General features: G+C 38.6%; 1 protein-coding gene and 1 pseudogene across 5 annotated transcripts in view; one reads left to right on the top strand and one right to left on the bottom strand.

The window, feature by feature from the left end:
* Window positions 1-19,638, top strand: part of ADIPOR2 (adiponectin receptor 2) — a 99,865-nt gene that overhangs the window by 1,475 nt on the left and 78,752 nt on the right. The window lies entirely within an intron of this gene.
* Window positions 2,304-4,713, bottom strand: LOC112808641 (protein SDA1 homolog; annotated as a pseudogene).

Genomic DNA, 19,638 nt, shown 5'->3' with positions numbered 1-19,638 from the left:
TTTTTCATTTCATAGAAATTAAGATTTTCGGGCGCCTGGGTGGCTCAGATGGTTAAGCGTCTGCCTTCGGCTCAGGTCATGATCCCAGAGTCCTGGGATCGAGTCCCGCATCGGGCTCCCTGCTCCTTGGGAGCCTGCTTCTCCCTCTGCCTCTCTCTCGCTCTCTCTCTCTCTCTGTGTCTCTCATGAATAAATAAATAAAATCTTTAAAAAAAAAAAAAGAAATTAAGATTTTCATTTGCTGACTGACAGTTTGTAACTAAAATAATTTCATCACTAGTTGGGACTTCCACTCATGTGGTGGCAGCTGCTTCGTGGTGAATTATTATGAACTTTGAAAAAAATTCAGATTGGTATAAATATGAAAGACATTTCTTTTAGCTTCTATTTGTAACTGCATATCCACCAGTATATGTTCATATCTATACTTTACAGGCTACTTAGTAGCAAATTTTCTCTTATCTGAACACTAATGATGAGATTTCCAGAGCCTAAAAGAGAGTTTGTGTTTTTCTACCCCTAGACTAATACAAATAATAAACGGATGAATCTTTTTCCACCGGTAGTATCAATTTAGCCGATGCACTGTCTTTAGTATAAATCACATCTTGTATTCCAAAATGAAAATAGTTTTATTCGTTATCTCAGGGGCCTCAAACTTTATAGCTTGTGGGGCAAGTTTTGTCTGCTTTTGTAAGTTAAGTTTTTATTGAGAGAGAGCCATTTGTATTCATTTTGGTGTTTGTGGTTGCTTTTGCAGTGCAAGGTAGAGTTGAGTAGTGGGGCCAGAGACTCATATGGCCTACAAAGCCTAAAATATTTACTATCTGGCCCGAAATTGAAAAAGTTTGCTGACTCCTACTTTATTTTATTAACAATCATGCATATGTAATGTAGAAAGTTAAAATGAGTCAGAAAAGTATAAAGAAGAAAGTTAAAATTGTCCAGAATCACACCACTCCGAGGGGTTTGTTTGTGTGATTATTACAGAATCTGTTAGCGAATGCTTTTGTATAAATGGGCTCATACTGTTAAGTTGTGGTTTGTAATCTTTTTTTTTTAATTTTATTTTTTTAAGGTAATTTCTACACCGAACGTGGGTCTTGAACTCATGACCCTGAGAGCATGGGTTGCAAGGCCTGAGCCAGCTGGGCACCCCTGTTTGTAATCTGCTTTAAAAAAACCTCAGATTATTGTTATTTGGCTACTAGAAAGGAGCTTGATGAGCCAAGTTTTCCTGATTTGTCTTACCAGTTAAGGTTAAAAAAAAAAAATCAGGAATAATAGATGCTTGATGGTAGTGGTGAACACCATTTATTGAGCACTTACTGTGTGCTAGGTAGTGTTTCAATACTTTACATGTATTAAGTTATTTAATACCTGCAGCAGCTCTGTGGATACACATACTAGTATCCATATTTAAAGATGAAACTGAGGCACAGAGAAATTAATTGCGCAAGTTCATCAGCTCGTTAATGGTGCAGTTGGGGTTTGAATCCATGCAGTCTGGCTTCAGGACCCAGGCTCCCAATATGTCACAGAGCCTCTCATTAGAGCCCTGCTCAGTGTAGGAAAGTTGAGACAGTCCAGAGTTTTTGATGTAAAGATTCGTCCTATGCCCTTCTTTCCAGTTCACTCTCTGTAGAAATCCACTGTTGTTTGATGTAGAGATTTCCAGCTCTTTGTCTGCTTATACAAAGGTTTATTCACAAATCTGTCTATACATGCAGGTTTTAAAAAAATTAATAGACTTGATTTTTTAGATCAGTTTTAGGTTTACAAAAATTTGTGTGGATAGTATAGAAGTTCCTATATCACCTACTCTCTATTTTCTGTTATTAATAGCATGCATTAATGTGGTATATTTGTTACACTTGATGAACCATTGTTACATAGTCATTAATTAAAATCTATATTTTATAATAGGCCTTCTTTTTATGTTGCAGAGTTTTGTTTTTTTTTTTTTTAAGATTTTATTTATTTATTTAGCAGAGAGACACAGCGAGAGAGGGAACCCAAGCAGGGGGAGTGGGAGAGGGAAAAGTAGGCTTCCTGCTGAGTGGGGTGCCCGATGCGGGAGATGCGGGAGATGCGGGAGATGCGGGAGATGCGGGAGATGCGGGACTCCGTCCCAGGACCCTGGGGTCATGACCTGAGCCACCCAGGCGCCCCGCAGAATTGTTTTTTAAAAAGGGATCCAACCAGTCACAGTGGTGTGCTTTTTTTGGGTGGTTTTTAAAATATAGTGTGTCTGGACTTTTTTTTTTTAAAGATTTTATTTATTTATTTGACAGACACAGCAAGAGAGGTAACCCAAGCAGGGGGAGTGAGCTAGGGAGAAGCAGGCTTCCCGCCGAGCAGGGAGCAGGGAGCCTGATGCAGGGCCAGATTCCAGGACCCAGGCGCCCCTGTTTCTGGACTTTTTAATGCCAAAAAAAAAAATACTGTTAATTCACTAATTTTCAGATTAATAACACAAATTTAACAGTCGTGTGGAATGGAAAAGTTGTTAGGAAGTTATTTGATTCTTTTTTACTTTTTCATAAGTTTATATAGTAGGGCCAGTTGCTTTTCTTGGAAGGACTGCTTATTTTTTGACTGGACATTCTGGCTCCTTGAAGCTGTTCAGTTTCTTGGAATTTTTCTTGCTGTTCTTTATTGGAAGAGTGATGAACATCAACCTAGTTACTACCATTAACATCCTCCTCATCGAGACAGATACTTCCCCACCCATCTTTTTTGTTCTTAGCATTCTCTTCCTCTTTCTCAATCTCTAGCACTTCCATTCCTAGAATGTAAACTTCAGCATCTAATTTTCCGTATTTTTGTACTCTTGATTTTATCTAGTCTTAACCCTGGAATTTCTTAATCTGAGGGATTTAGTGTTTGGAAGAACTGAGTCAAAGTTCTGGCAGACATTGTCACTTTCTTAACGTTGTGTGTTTTATACTGGGCCAGGCCTTAAGGAAGTTCTTAAGTCATTAAACTGTTACCTCTTTCATAGAATCTTTTTCATTGATTCCTACTGTCATGATTTCCCCAGAGTTCTTGTCCATAACAAAATGGGTGGCCATAATCATGAATGACTGAATGATCTCTGGGACTGTACCAGGTGATGAGATGTTTGTGTGTTTATGCACCAAACAGAAGGATCTTACTAATTCTCTTTGGTGCTGCTGTAGAAACCTTTGCACAAAGGGATAGAAGTTAGAAAACGCTCATAAATTCCCACGTCTAGAGATAAGTTTCTAGAGCATCATATTCACTTCAGATATCTCTTTAGAGCTCTTCAGCTGCAGTAGTAGTTTTTCTGCAAAATCTTGGAGAATCATGAATCAGATGGATAACAGAAGTTAAACACCTGTTTTGTTTTTTTTGTTTGTTTGTTTCTGAGCACTTTCATAACCTTTTCGACCTTTACTTGTGTTTGGAGCCTCTTTTCCCTGTGGCATGCTGCACTAACATTCTTAGTTGCTGTCTTGTTTCTCTTGTTCATCTTTTCCTAGGGAGAAGGTCAGGGCAGCAACTAATACTTGGGTGACCTCAGAGAAGCGTGAATTGCGATAACATTGACAGTCATTGGCATCATTTCAGATGTTTCTTCTGAAGAGTTCAGTCATCACTTTCAAAGATATCTTGGCTGCAGTTGCATTGCTGTCTCTTAACATGCACATGAAATTCTGTAATACTTTATTCATTTTATTCTTGTATTTTGCACTTTTATTCTAATGAGTCACAAAATGAGTGTATTGCTTGTATGGCAATGTAGAAGTTCAAAGAAGAGCAATAGCAAACTTTTTTTTTTTTTTGAGCAATAGCAAACTTGAGGGATTGATGAGATTCTTCTCCCAGAGATCAAAGCTTTGCAAAATGTTATTGGAAGATCTACATTCAAGACAGTGTAATTGTAGGAGAGCAGCTCTTTCAGCTCTTGAGGAAAGTTGTCTAGCTGTTTTGGGTAGCAGTGACCATAAACATCACCAGCTTTGCCAGTTTTTTGCTAGGTTTATTTGGTTGCAATTTGAAAATCTCCACTTGGATTTGTAGTGAATATTCTAATGCTGTAGAAACTCTCAGCATAGGCAGAGGGTCCACTTTATTAATTCTGTAACTGCTGCAGGTTGCTGGGCAGCTAGTGTTTGTTTCTGCTGGACGTGATGGGTGCATATTGGCTGGCGATAAGCAGCTCTCAGAAAACCTACACCTGACACTAGCCAACCCTTCTCAGCTGTGGCTTGGAATCATGCTTCTGGGTGTGACTAGAAATAGCCTTGGAGCTCGGCAGGTGGCGCCATCTTGGCTCATAGTAGTGTGCTTTAAAAATTAATATTCACAGTAGATTCCCACATCAGTACATCTGCATCTACTCTGTTCTTTTAAGTAGTTCTTTAGTATTTTATTAAATGGGTGAGTCATAATAGTGTTTCTGTTACTGGATATTTAGATTGTTTTATTGTATTATGTACATACACATTGTATGTACAATTGTTGATGCTAATGACTCTGTAGGATAACTTTCTAAGAGTCTGGTTACTGAGTTGAAGGAAGTACATGTTTTTTATTATTTTTTTTACATTTTTATTTAAATTTTAGTTAGTTAACATACAACGCAGCATGGGTTTCATTTTGATATGTGTTACCAGAATGCCATCCGGAAAGGTCACAGCAATGTAAACGCTCGCCACAAATGTGGCCGAGGTCTAGTTTCTCCATGCCATTGCCAACTTTTTAAAAAAATCTTTATCTAATTATCAGTTAAATGTTCCTTGCAGTGTATTATGTCTCTCTCACTGGGAGATGTGTTTCGTTGTGATGGCATTCTTTTGAAGTTGATTTAGAATTATTTTAGATGGAGCTTACATTCTGTAGTTCTTCTAGTACTTTTTAAAGATCTGTTCATCTATTTAGATTCCCTACCCAGCCCTTGAAAGCAGTATGATTTTGCCACGCCTGTTAAAAGAGTCTGAGGGATGGCCCAGTAGACTATATATTTTTTGAGAGTAAGGAGAGTGTAGTTTTCTTTATATTGAACAGCAATCCTGGCATATAGCAAGTGGGGAGTAAATGGTCTTTTTAAAACCTAAATTGGATTATGCTCTTGTGCTGAGTGAAGTGCTTTAATTTTGTTAAAAATAACCTTTTCAAAGTCTTTGTGAAATATAAACTTGAAAAATTACAGCATAAAATTGTCATCTTGGGTGTGTTGTCTGTTTCATCCTTTAATTCTAAAATGAGGTAAATAAGGAATATCCTAGGACCTGTTTGCTAGGAATAATTAACCTATTTAACATGTAACATATGGTATTCAGTTTTGGAAGTTAAGGAATGGATTGAATAGGGGATTTGTTTCATGTAACCCATGGTTTTGATTTTTCTGTATTGCAGTATACCATGTGTTAGAGGGGATGTATGCTGGCTAAATGATTTTATAGCCTGGCTTAATTAGACATAACAGTCCAGAGAGAAGGAAAAATGAAGCTAAATTCTGGAAAGTGCCAGAATATCTTCAGGCATAGGGACAATACCTGTTGGAAAGGACATTAAGTTTTTAATGGAAAAGCGCAGAAAAATAGAATTTTTTTATAGCTGATTTATAGTATTACACGTTCTTATTAAAATTTTTTAAAGATTTTATTCATTTGAGATGCAGAGATAGAGAGAGCATGAGCAGGGGAAGTGGCAGAGAGAGAGGGAGAAGCAGGCTTCCCACTGAGCCAGGAGCCGGATGTGGGGCTCAATCCCAGGACCTTGGGATCACGACCTGAGCCGAAGGCAGACGCTTAACCATCTGAGCCACCCAGGTGCTCCATATTCGTTTTTTTAAAACAAATTTTATCTTTCTATTTTAAAAATTTTGTTTTAGAGACAGAGCAAGCATGCAAGCATGGGGGGGCAGAGGGAGAGGGGAAACAGACTCCCCACTGAGCAGGGAGCCCGACGCGGGGCTAGGACCCTGAGATTGTGACCTGAGCCGAAGGCAGATGCTTAACCGACAGCCACCCAGACACCCCAGTATTACATATTCATATTGGATTTATGTATTTTCTGCAGTATCCTTGTACTAGAAAACAAAGCATATAAAGCATATGGTCTTTTTTTTGTTTTAAAGATTTTATTTGTTTGACAGAGAGAGACTCAGTGAGAGAGGGAACACAAGCAGGGGGAGTGGGAGAGGGAGAAGCAGGCTTCCCACGGAGCAGGGAGCCCGATGCGGGGCTCGATCCCAGGACCCTGGGATCACGACCCGAGCCGAAGGCAGACATTTAACAACTGAGCCACCCAGGTGCCCCTATAAAGCATATAAAGAAACAAACTTACCTTATTAAATTTTGGCCATCTAGGCCTTTTGTTTGCATTTCTTTGTTAGTATATTAGCTAATTATTTTTCTCTGGCAGCATATTCACTTTAATCCTGTATGCCCTGAAATCTTAGTTTAGTGAGCATATTATGTATAATTGTATCTATACACTCATTCCTTTGATCATGGAAGAAGGGGGTGTGGTGAAAACTCTTTAGCATGGTGGAACATGCAGGTTACTTCTTATTTGCTTGGAATTTATTTATATCCTGTGTCATCCAGAAGTGTAACAAAATATAAGGAGGAAAGGAGGAAAAGAAAGAAGCATAATTCAATGACTAAGAATAAAATTTGGATTTGAGTTTTCTTGGCAGCAAAGGTAAAGATGGAAATATGGTAAAATACAGAGCACTAAACTGGGAGGAGGAACAAGACCCAATTTTCCAGGGGTAAATCTTTTCTTGACAGATTTTAAAGAACTGTTCAAGTTGGGAAGTACATAAAAGCTGTTTTTGTTTTGTTTGTTTTTGCTGGAGGCCTTAGATAAAGGGTGAGGACTAATCATTAACATTTCAAGCCAGTGAAAGAAATTTTGCATGGGGGTTTGGTTTGAGTTCAGGCTGTGGATGTGTTTTATTTGGGTAATAGGTTTTTTTCCTTAAAATATTTCAAACATTCAGGAGACTCCAGAGACCAATATAATTAACATTCACATATCCACCTTTATCACATCTTAACATTTTCTCATACTTTCCATTTTATTTTTATTTTTATTTTTTTTTAAAGATTTTATTTATTTATTTGAGAGAGAGAGAATGAGAGATAGCACGAGAGGGAAGAGGGTCAGAGGGAGAAGCAGACTCCCCGCTGAGCAGGGAGCCCGATGCGGGACTCGATCCCGGGACTCCAGGATCATGACCCGAGCCGAAGGCAGTCGCTTAACCAACTGAGCCACCCAGGCGCCCTCCATTTTTTTTTTTTAGAAAAAATTGGACATATACTTGAAGCACCTTCTTGGATTGCATTTCACTTTGTTTCCAGAACTAAACACTATCGTGAATTTGGTGTTGATCATTGCTAATGCCTGATTTATGTAATAGAAATACATTCATAAGCAAATCATAATATTGTTTTGCATATTTTCAAACTTGATGTAAACAATATTCTACCTATTCTGTAACTTGTTTTTTTTTGAAACACGTATTTTTGATTCATATGAAATTCCTGATACATTACCATTTTTGACCTACAAAAGTGACAGTTTCATATGGTTCAAACTAATTATACGGATCACTTTTATCTGGGGTACAGTTACATTAAAATACAGGTGTTTTTAATTTATCATCATGTTGGTAGGTATTTAGGTGGTTTCCAATTTTTTCTCTTAAAAAACAATGCTACATTGAACATTCCTGATTAGGAATCCCTGTGCACATATTTAAGATCTGTGGCAAGTTTTTTATACTGCATGTTGGAAGCCATTAATGAATGGGTTGTGAAATCAGTTTAGGAATTAAAATAGGATAGAAAGTATCAGTTTGTATTGCAGGCAGTATGGATAAAATGTTTTGTGAAATTGCCACGTATGTGGCTACTAACTTTGTTTTTTGTAAGTTTATTTATTTTTAAGTAATCTCTGCACCCAACATGGGGCTTGAACTCACGACTCCAAGAATCCGGAGTCACACGCTGTTCTAAGTCAGTCAGGCCCCCTATGATTGATTACTAAGTGTGAAATGAAATTCTGTAGTGAAAATTACCCAGAGGTGAAGTTAATGGGTTAGAGGTTATAGATATTATGAGAACTTTTAACTGATATTGCCAAATTACCCTCCAAAATTGTGTCACTTTGTTTTAGCAAGAGAGTATGAGAATCTGCTGTTTCTAAATCCTGTGATCCATGGCATTGTCAGAATTTTTACATGTTTACAAATCAGATGAGGTTTAAGATGATATCACATCATCTTAATTTTTTTTTAAGATTTTATTTATTTATTTGAGAGAATAGAGAGAGAGAGAATGAGAGAGAGAGAGAGAGAGAGCATGAGAGAGGGGAGGGTCAGAGGGAGAAGCAGACTCCCCGCTGAGCAGGGAGCCCGATGCGGGACTTGATCCCGGGACTCCAGGATCATGACCTGAGCCGAAGGCAGTCGCCTAACCAACTGAGCCACCCAGGTGCCCCCATCATCTTAATTTTTAATTAAGATTTTTCTTGAGTAATTATGAAATTGAGCATTTTTTCTTTTTTTTTTAAAGATTTTATTTATTTGACAGGGGGAGAGAGAGAGAGAGAGAGAGAGTGCACACAAGCAGGAGGAGTGGCAGAGGCAGAGGCAGAAGCAGGCTCCCCGCAGAGCAGGGGGAGCCTGATTTGGGACTTGATCCCAGGACCCCGGGATCATGACCTGAGCTGAAGGCATTCGCTTAACGAACTGAGCCACCCAGGCACCCAGAATTGAGCATTTTTTCAAATGTTGAGTGAGTGTTCAGGTTTCCATTTCTTGAATTGACTATCTGCTACAGCTCCCCCCCACCATGCCCATTGCTTTTTTATCTTTTTTTTTTAGAGAGAGAGGTAGAGAGTGTGCATGTTTGTGCTGCCAGCAGGGCAGGGATGAGGGTGTGGGAGTCTGTGGGGGGGGGGAAGGGAGAGAGAGAGAGAATCCCAAGCAGGCTTCACACCAAGCGCAGAGCCCCACATGGGCCCGATCTCATAACCGTGAGATCATGACCTGAGCCCAAATCCAGTCAGATGCCTAACCAACTGAGCCACCTAGGCACCCTTGCTTTGTGTTTTTAAATTGATTTTAGGAGTTTATTACATGTTTTGGTTATGTCTGTTAAGTGAATTGCAAATATTTTCTTCTAGTGTATGTTGTGTATCAGTTAACTTTTCATATGATTTTGTTGAATAGAAGTGATTATTAAATCTATCACTATTTTCCTTACTCATTTGTGTCTTTTGTGTCTTAAGAAATCTACTCCATACCCCAAGGTCATTAAGCGTCTCCCATATTTTTTTCAAAAAGTTTTTGAAGGGGGGGTGCCTGGGTGGCTCATTTGGTTAAGCATCTGACTCTTGGTTTCGGCTCAGGTCATGATCTTGAGGTTGTGGGCTAGAGCCCCCACGTTGGGCTCTTTGCTCAGTGCAGGGTCTGCCTCAGATTCTCTCTTGTGTAAGTAAGTAAAATCTTTAAGAAAAAATAAAAAAAAAAAGTTTTTTTTTTTTTTTACATTTAGGTTTTGATTCTGCCTGGAAGAAAAATTTTCTTTTGTGTATGATGGTGAGGCAGGGATCTAATTTAATTTTTTATATGCGTAGCCAGTTACGACAGCACTGTTTAACAGAGTGTGTTTTAAAATTTGAATTGTTAATCTTTTAAGCAGTTTTTGGTTCAACACAGTAACAGCCTTTTTGTCTTTCCTCAGGCTGCTTCACATGTTAAAGTTTGTGACTTCTGCGCAAGAGTAATGTGATCGGGTGATTGTTTGATTCAGAAATATATCTTAGAGGAGCAGACAGATACAGAGCACATTTTGTAGATCTCACCCAAATGTCATTTCTCTCAATCGCTTTTGTAATAGAAGCTGGGTTGCAGATAGTTTGAGGCTACACTTTGGTGAGGAAACAGTTTGCTGGTTTTTTGTATTGCTGGTTAACATCTTTGGAACTTTGGACTTTGGAAACTAGATAAGCAGGTGTTCGATTGATTTTTTTTTTTTAAGATTTTATTTATTTATTAGAGAGAGCATGAGCAGGGAGGAGAGGGAGAAGCAGGCTCCCTCCTGAGCAGGGAGCCCAACGTGGGGCTTGATCCCAGGATCCTGGGATCATGACCTGAGCCAAAGGCAGATACTTAACCAGCTGAGCCACCCATGTACCCCTCAATTGACATCTTGTTACTTGAACCTTCAGAATACAGTTGACCCTTGAACAACACGGGTTTGAACTGTGCAGGTCTACTTATACACAGATTTTTTACAGTACAGTACTTTAAGTGTATTTTATGATTTTCTTAAAAAGCTTCTCTAGCTTAACTTTATATTATAATACAGTATATATAGAGTGCCTGGGTGGCTCAGTTGGTTAAGCATCTGCCTTTGGCTCAGATCGGGGTCCTGGGATGGAGCCCTTATCGGGCTCCCTGCTCAGCAGAGGGGGTCTGCTTCTTTTCTCTCTGCCCCTGCTCCTGCTTGTGTTCTCTCCCCCTCCCACCTGAAATAAATAAATCTTTTATAAAAATACAGTATATATAATATATGTAAGTCCAGTGTCTTCCCTCCATCTCTTTGTTTTTTAAATCCTTAGAACTTGACTTTATATTTTGGGGATTTGATAAAATAAATTCAGATTTTTACTGAGGACTAAAAATTTTTTTTTTGTCATGTTTATGGTATTTATCAGCTTTTTACAAAGTCAAATTTATTGAGTATAGTTTACACTCAGTAAAATTCACCCTTTTTTTTATTTATTTTTTTAAAGTATTTTTATTTTTTTATTTTTTTAAATTTTTTTATTGTTATGTTAATCACCATATATTACATTATTAGTTTTTGGTGCAGTGTTCCATGATTCATTGTTTGTTCATAACACCCAGTGCTCCATGCAGAACGTGCCCTCCTCAATACCCATCACCAGGCTAACCCATCCCCCTCCCCCCAAAATTCACCCTTTTTTAGATGTCCAGTTCTGTGAGTTTTTACAAACATTACTGAAGGATTTTTAAGTGGCCAAAGTGGACTTGATAACTAGTGGAAAGGCCTAACGTAGCAGCTCAGCACATAACAATTTGGCATCTGTTCATCACTTTGGAAATCTTTATAGGAAGATCTGCATTAGGCATAACAAGAGACCAGTTGTGTGGTCAGCTCCACTGGCTTTTCCCACAACTCTGCTTCATGTGATGATACTTGTCTGTTTTTTCCTTAGGAAAGTTTGTCAGTGTGATGTGGCAGTTAGAACAGGTTCCATGTGATTTTACTTAAAAGTTGGCCTACATGCTAGGGGAAAAAAATAGTGTAAATGATACAGATGTTGCCTGTGTTTGTATATCCAATAATTTTTTAAAGATTTATTTATTTATTTGAGAGAGCGAGAATGAGAGAGAGAGAGAGCACATGAGAGGGGGGAGGGTCAGAGGGAGAAGCAGATTCCCTGCTTAGCAGGGAGCCCGATGTGGGACTCGATCCCGGGACTCCAGGATCATGACCTGAGCCGAAGGCAGTCGCTTAACCAACTGAGCCACCCAGGCGCATTATCCAATATAATTTTTTAAAACCAAACTGATTTGACGTGTTTTTTTGTGTTTTTAGCAGTTAAGATGTTATGAACATGAAGGCTTGAGAAAAATTGAGGTGTTGCCTCTTAGTTATCAACTGTATCATTTTCTTAAGGGCTGTATCAGTAACATATGTTGGGAACTTTGCCCATTTTATCAGGTTTTTTTTTTTCAGTTTTGTTTTATTGACATTTTTCTACTCAGAAGTGTTCTGAGTGTTTGGGGAAGAATTCCAATTTTAATCAATTGCTTTATTGCCTCCAATATGTAGCAAGGCTCTATGTTCTACCCCATTTTTTGACTGTTTCATATTTTCAACATTGTTGTAAAGTATGATCTGTTATCAGTGTTGAAACTCCTGTATTTGGCATTTAAGTAGTATTGTGCATTTATTTGAGTACAGCTTACAGTTCACAGAAACAGGGTTGTGAATAAGAGCATTGACTTGGGTGTTAGGCAGAGTAGGTTGATTAGGTAGATTAGTTTGCCACTTATAAATATAGTTAACTCAGGCAAATTATTTATAACTTCCCTGGATGTTTTGTCATTTCTAAAATGTAGGAAATAATTTTACATGTCTCCCAGGATTATTGTAAAGATTAAAGAGGGAATTCACGGGAAATGTTCTTTGCATATAGTAAGTACTCAGTGCATGTTAGCTGTTCTCCTCCTCCACACCCACCAAAGGTTTTTGAGCTCCTACTTTGCGTCCAAACCGTCCTTGGTGTTGTGATCCAAAAATGGATTCTAAAGGCTTCCTGACCCTAAGAAGTTTCACTGTTCAAGAGGGGAAGACAGGCATGTAAACAGATAAATGCAGTAAATTGTGACAGGTACAGTAATAAAAACATTAATAAGTGAGAAGAATAAAGGAGTCAGTGTCAGGAGCCTGGGGAAGTCAGGGCAATTATTTTCTGCCTCTGAACTCTTACAAAGTGTGAGTAGTAATTCCCCATTCATTTATTTGGCTAATACCTTATTGAATATAGCTACTGTGTGCCAGTTGCTATTTTAGGTGCTGGGAATATAGGAGTAAAGAAGGCAATGTCTCTTTCAGAAGCTTTCATTCTAGTGGAAAAGACCAGTAGTAAACAAAGAAAAAAAATCGTGGACAAAGAGATTTAAAAGGTCATGTGATAAGGAGTGAGTTGAGTTAGGTGCTTTAGATTGTGTCGACGGAGGAGGATTCTTTGAGTAGATAACCTTGAAGTTGAGATCGGCCTGTGGAGAGGGAGCCTGTAGTGGGTGATTATCAGAGGGATGAGCATTCCAGGCTTTGGGAAACCAGGTGACATAAAGCCATTGAGCTTTTGGAGTGTTAGGAGGAGCAGACAGGTCAGTGTGCCTGGAATGTAGTGTGCAAGGGTGAGAGTGGTATAAGATGAGGCCAGAGGAAGGGTTAAGTTATTTAAGTTTTGTAAGCCAGAGTGAGGGTTTTCTAGTTATAAAAGAGAAAGTTATTGGAGGGCTCAAAGCAAGCGAGTACCTTTCGATAAAGATCACTGTGACTGCTGTGTGGGGACTGGATTCTGGATTCTGAGGATAAGGAGTTGGGGTAATTGGGTAACAAAGATGAAACCAAGGAGACCTTTGTAGGCTATTGTATTTAGGACAGGTGAGAGAGATCTTATTTTTTGGCTTGAACCAGAAAGTATAATAGTGGAGAGAAATGGGTAGATTTGGGCCCTGTTTTGAAGACTGAATTAGTAGGACTTCCTGACTGAATTATGACCAGTGAGAGAAATCCTAGAACTTAAGCAATTAGAAGATTGATAGTGCAGTTTACTGAAATGGGTAAGTCTGGAGGGGAGAAGAGGTTTTGTGGGAAATCATGGGTTCTGTTTGGTTAAGTTTGAGGTGCCAATTAGATAGCCATGTAGAGGTGTAGAGATTTTTATACTTGGTGATGGGTTATAATAATTATAGGTTATGGAGTTAAGTGAGAGATAAATATTTGGCAATCACTGACTTGTATCTGCTAGATTTGGTGAGAAAGATTTCAGTGATGACCTTGTTAAGTGTGGCCTCTGGGAATAGAAGATAGGTCGTAGAGAGGTATCAGGTGAGGGATGGAGTGAGAACGTGAGGTTAGCGAATGAGGACGGCAACCATAGACTCCTCTTTGAGAAATTTTCTGGTGGAAGGGAAGCAGAAGAATAGTTGTATCTATAAATAAGGCCTAGACTTGAGTCTTGTTTTTATATTTGCCTGGATGCAGTTATTATTTGAGTGCATTCTAGAGATTAAGTTACTTTATGTACCTTATCCAGTCATCTCTATAGTATTGAGGTAAATGGTATTTTTCCTCTTGTATCATGAGAGATTTTAGTCTAGGAAAGTTAAATGACAGTTCAGGAATTTACAAGACAGTGGAACCTGTATTTGTACTCACTTTTTTATCTCATACAGAGTACTTTTCGATATACCAAAATGCCCTTTAAACTTTTATGACTTTGGTTAAGTCCCGTCTACCTTAGAGTTTTTGAAAAGACTACAAGATGAGAGATGTGAAAATTCTTTTTAAGCTGTAAATTGTCACAGAATCCTTGGGAGAATCTTTACTTTTCTTGATTTCCTCTTTTGTAAAATGAGAAACTTCTGTAGGTAACAGAATACAAATCATGTAGCTAATTGTTATTTAAAACAAAAAAACATTCATTATAGTTGTTAATAAGATTATACAAAGAACAGTTCAGAAATTTAGCAGAAACTTTATTATAGGAATGCTCTTTGATGCTTAAATACTAATGTGTTATAGGTGTATGTTACATATCACATGGTAATAATTGTAATTATGTAAACATTTTATTAATATTGTATCTAATTTTGAGATTTAAAAAAACTAAATTTTTAAAAAACTTTAATAAAAAAATTTTTTTTAATTTTGAGCTTCTTATGCAAGATAGGATATGAAAAGATTGTGTAGACTCTAGTAAAGTCTCTAGGAAATGATCACAACTTAGAAAATGGATCCTTTATGGAAAAGTTTAATGAATAAGAATTACTATTTTTTTTCAGATTTTATTTTTAAGCAATCTGTACACCCGGTGTTGGGCTTGAACTTAATAACACCAAGATCAACCAAGTGAGCCAGCCAGGCGCCCCTGAATAAGAATTATTTAACCTGGATTAGTCAAAGTTGAATTAATAATAAGGATTTGCAGCAAAGTGTTGGATACTACCATTGTGGAGAACAAAAATAGATGATGTCTTTTGACGTTCACTGTAAATACAATTGACTTCTAGACCTTAAGGACTATCAGACATTTAAAGAAACCCTTGTAGGAGATCCCCATCCGTGGACACGTTTTAAGAATGTATTGAGGGCGCCTGAGTGGCTCAGTTGGTTAAGTGACTGCCTTTGGCTCAGGTCATGATCCTGGAGTCCTGGGATCGAGTCCCGCATTGGACTCCCTGCTCGGTGGGGAGTCTGCTTCTCCCTTGGACCCTCCCCCCTCTCATGCTCTCTCTCTCTCTCTCTCATGCTCTCTCAAATAAATAAATAAAATCTTAAAAAAAAAAAGAATGTATTGAATGATTTTTACTTGGTAATATAAAGAATTGAAACCATCGTATATTTTGAAATCTTGTATTTTGTTTGATTCTTTGTATTGCTTAATGAAAGAAGATTAGATATTGGTTATTTATTGTATTTCCATACTTTTCCAGTTTATCATACGATTAGGAGCTAGGGCCTCAGCCATTTATTTTGTTTTATTTTATTTTTTTATTTTATTATATATATATATTTTAAAGATTTTATTTGAGAGTGAGAATGAGATAGAGCATGAGAGTGGGGAGGGTCAGAGGGAGAAGCAGACTCCCTGCTGAGCAGGGAGCTGGATGCGGGACTTGATCCCGGGACTCCAGGATCATGACCTGAGCCGAATGCAGTCGCTTAACCAACTGAGCCACCCAGGCGCCCGATTTTATTTTATTTTTTTTAAAGATTTTATTTATTTATTTATTTGACAGAGAGAGAGAGACAGTGAGAGAGGAAACACAAGCAGGGGGAGTGGGAGAGGGAGAAATAGGCATCCCACTGAGCAGGGATCCTGATGTGGGGCTCGATCCCAGGACCCTGGGATCATGACCTGAGCCGAAGGCAGATGCTTAATGACTGAGCCACCCATGCACCCCATCAGCCATTTATTTTTAAAAGTTAAATTTATACTTAGCTAATTCTTCCTTATACTGTGGGTACCCCATCTTCCAAATAAAAAATGGCAAGGGGAAATGCAGAAATTGAGGATGAAATAATATTAAAGTGGCTTTTTTTTTTCTGAGTTATTAGACTTGTGCATTTGTCTACTGAGATATCATAAAGACAACTCAAAACGAACGGGTCCTAAATCAAACTCATGATCATTATCCTAGAAAGCTGGCCTTCCATTTACATTTTTTTTCCACTTCCATTTCTTTTTTTAAAAAATTTTTTATTGCTATGTTAATCACCATACATTACATCATTAGTTTTTGATGTGTTCCATGATTCATTGTTTGTGCATAACACCCACTGCTCCACGCAGAATGTGCCCTCTTTAATACCCATCACCAGGCTAACCCATCCCCCCACGCCCCTCCCCTCTAGAACCCTCAGTTTGTTTTTCAGAGTCCATCGTCTCTCATGGTTCGTCTCCCCCTCCGACTTACTCCCCTTCATTCTTCCCTTCTGCTATCTTCTTTTTTTTTTTCCTTAACATATATTGCATTATTTGTTTCAGAAGTACAGATCTGTGATTCAACAGTTTAAAGTGGCTTTTTAATGCTTATTAGTGTTTGTTGTGATCAGAAACTTCAGAATTTTCAAGTATGACTACCAGTACTGGGTGTGTGGTATTTGGCTAGGTCTTCTCACTAGTGGTCCTAGTCTGTCACCAACCTCACAAGGCATGATTTAAATTAATTCTTGGTGCTTTGCCTCTGTTAGCCTATTCTTAACCTATAACTCTTTACAGGTTTTCCTGTCTGCTATGGACCTTTGAGGTTGTTAACAATTAGGATATTAAATTTTCACATTCTGAGGGCCAGTAGTGCAATGTCTCTTTGTATTAGTTGGGACACGGTGAGTAGGATGTGATAGTTGAAATCTAGTGACATCACTTTCTAGTTTTGGTTTGTTTGTTTTTGGTGCAAAATGGTGGTTTTATTAAAGCATGGGGGCAGGAGCCCATCACTTTCTAGTTCTATAATTAAATTATTCAGTGGTAGAGGACGGGCTGCAAAATATGTTCTAGGGTTTTGTTGGCTTTCTCTAAGGTGAAAGTAGCCAATTTCACAGTGACTTGAAAGTTGTATACGGAAACAATTCTAGTGTGGTCTGTCATTCTGTATTGAGGTATGCCTTTGAAGTTCGTGCATGGTTAATGAGATTTCTGATAGCAAGTTCATGCGTTTCCTTCATTGGAAACCTGAGTGGTACAAAATGTTCTACATGGAAGTAGTGGTATCTTGTATCCCTCATTACCTCTTTCTGACTTCAATGTGAAGTGAAATATAGTGGATACAAATCTGAACAACTAGTGGAATGGGATTATTTTTTTAGGATGTAATAGTTTATTTCATCAGTGGGACCAGCAAGGATAGTAAACGTACCAGATTTTCTTTTGAACATTAGCTTTTTTTTTCTTTTTTAATCACTGTCAATCAAAACACTAGATGTATGTTCCATGACTGGCTTAAGTCCTTACAGAATTGGGATGGGAGATTTCTCTCATATTAACTGGCAAGGAAAGTGGTTGATCCTTAGTATGAATACTTAAGGGACACCTGGGTGGCTCAGTCAGGCAGGCATCTGCCTTTGGCTCAGGTCATGATCCCAGGGTCCTGGGATCGAGCCCTGAGTCAGGCTCCCTGTTCAGCGGGGAGCCTGCTTCTCCCTTTCCCTCTCCCTCTCCTTCTGCCTGCTGCTCCTCCTGCTTGTGCTCTCTCACTCTCACCGTCAAATAAATAGATAAGTTCTTAAAAAAAAAAGAAAAGGTACGGTGATGGGGGTAGGGGTCACCTGGATACTAGAATGTTGTTTCTTGCTGGTTACACGCTTTTATACTTTGTGTTCTTTGTGAACTTTGCTTTCTTGAATGTATTTTTTATATCAAAAGTTTATTAGACAAAGAGGCAGTGTAGTACTGTAGTATATTTTCCTGAATTGTAGCCTTGATTATCATACCTCACAGTTCTTAAAACTTTAATTTGTTACCTTTTTCTTTATTTTGTAAGCTGTGAACTTTATGGGCTCTAAGCTGAGCATGCTTTTTGAAATGTATTTCTGTTTTCTTTATTCATCCAGTTTTTTTTTTTAAGATTTTGCTTATTTTTGATAGAGAGAGTGTACAAGCAGGGGGGAAGCAGCAGGCAGAGGGAGAGGGAGAAGTAGGCTCCCTGCTCAGCAGGGAGCCTGATATGGGGCTCGATCCCAGGACTGCGGGATCATGACCCGAGCTGAAGACAGAAGAGCTGAAGGCAGATGCCTCACCGTCTTAGCTACCCAGGCGCCCCTATTCATCCAGTTTTTTTAAAGAAGATTTTATTTATTTATTTGACAGAGAGAGACACAGTGAGAGAGGAAACACACGCGGGGGAGTGGGAGAGGGAGAAGCAGGCTTCCCGCAGAGCGGGGAGCCCGATGCGAGGCTCGATCCCAGGACATTGGGATCATGACCCGAGCCGAAGGCAGATGCCTAATGACTGGAGCCACCCGGGAGCCCCAAAAGTAAAAATTTTTTTAAATGTCAAATTACCATTAAAAATTGGATGAAGAGGGGGGCGCCTGGGTGGCTCAGTCGTTAGGCGCCTGCCTTCGGCTCAGGTCATGATCCCAACGTCCTGGGATCGAGCCCTGCATCGGGCTCCCCGCTCTGCGGGAAGCCTGCTTCTCCCTCTCCCACTCCCCCGCGTGTGTTTCCTCTCTCCTGCCTCTCTCTCTCTCTCTCTCTCTCAAATGAATAAATAAAATCTTAAAAAAATATTTTTTTTATTTTTCATTTATTCCCCAAATAAGGATCAATGAATTGAGCTTTTCTTTGCTGATATTAATCATTTATTAATAAAGGTACAGGAGTAGCATAGGTTAAGAATACCAGGAGTGAGGCTGAGTAGATTCAAATTCTAGCTCACCAGTTACTAATTGTATGTTAGTTATACAGACTGTCTTGCTTTATTTCCTCGTCTACGAAGTGGGGATAGTACCCATCTAACAGGGTTTTAACTGAGTTAATTCTTATATATTATTGAAAGACAGTGCCTGGCATACAGTAAAGCACTAAATAAGTTATAGTTGCTATTACCATTTTTCTTATTGTGAAAAAATATACATAAGAAACTTACCATTTTGACCGTTTTTAAGTTTACACTTCAGTAGCATTAAATACTACATTCACAGTGTTTTGTAGCCATCACTAGCATCCCAAAACTTCTCTATCACCTAAAACGAAATTAACCATTAGCAATAACTCTCCTTTACTCCCTCCCACTAGCCCTGATAACCTGTGTTTTACCTGTGATCATTCTGTAGCATGAATCTGAACTTCATTCTCTTTTGTTATTATTAATAGCTTAATATGTCATTGTATGTTTATACTGCATTTTGTTTATCCATTCATCCATGGATGCTAGTAGAGTTTCCATGTTTTGGCTCTTGGGAGTGTTGGTGTTTAAGTATCTGTTTGAATGCCTGCTTTCAGTTATTTTGGCTATATATCTAGGAATGGAATTGCTGAATCACTGTAATTCTGTGTTTAACTCTTTGAGGAACTTGTCACTGTTGTTTTTATTATCATTATCATCATTTGGTAAAATGTATGGATGAGCTTTTTTTTTTTTTGGAAATTAGTTTTATTACCTGGGTGCTATTAGTGTTGTGGTATGCATGTTTATTGGAAGCTTTGTGCATAATTTTTCATTCCTTGGATTGAAATTTCTGGTGTGGAGAATTACATTTAAAACTGTGGAGTTGGGCTTGCCTGTTCTCTTTCTCTCTCCCTCTCTCTTTTCCACGCCTAGCGTGGAGTCCAGTGCAGGGCTCAGATGACCCTGAGATCACAACCTGAGCTGAAAGTAGG

Source organism: Callorhinus ursinus, unplaced genomic scaffold (assembly GCF_003265705.2).
Source record: "Callorhinus ursinus isolate GAN/ISIS: 27379988/994484 unplaced genomic scaffold, GSC_fseal_2.0 scaffold74, whole genome shotgun sequence".
NCBI classification, from domain to species: domain Eukaryota; kingdom Metazoa; phylum Chordata; class Mammalia; order Carnivora; family Otariidae; genus Callorhinus; species Callorhinus ursinus.
The sequence above is the reverse complement of the archived record's forward strand: the minus strand, read 5'-3'. Positions and strand labels throughout refer to the sequence as shown.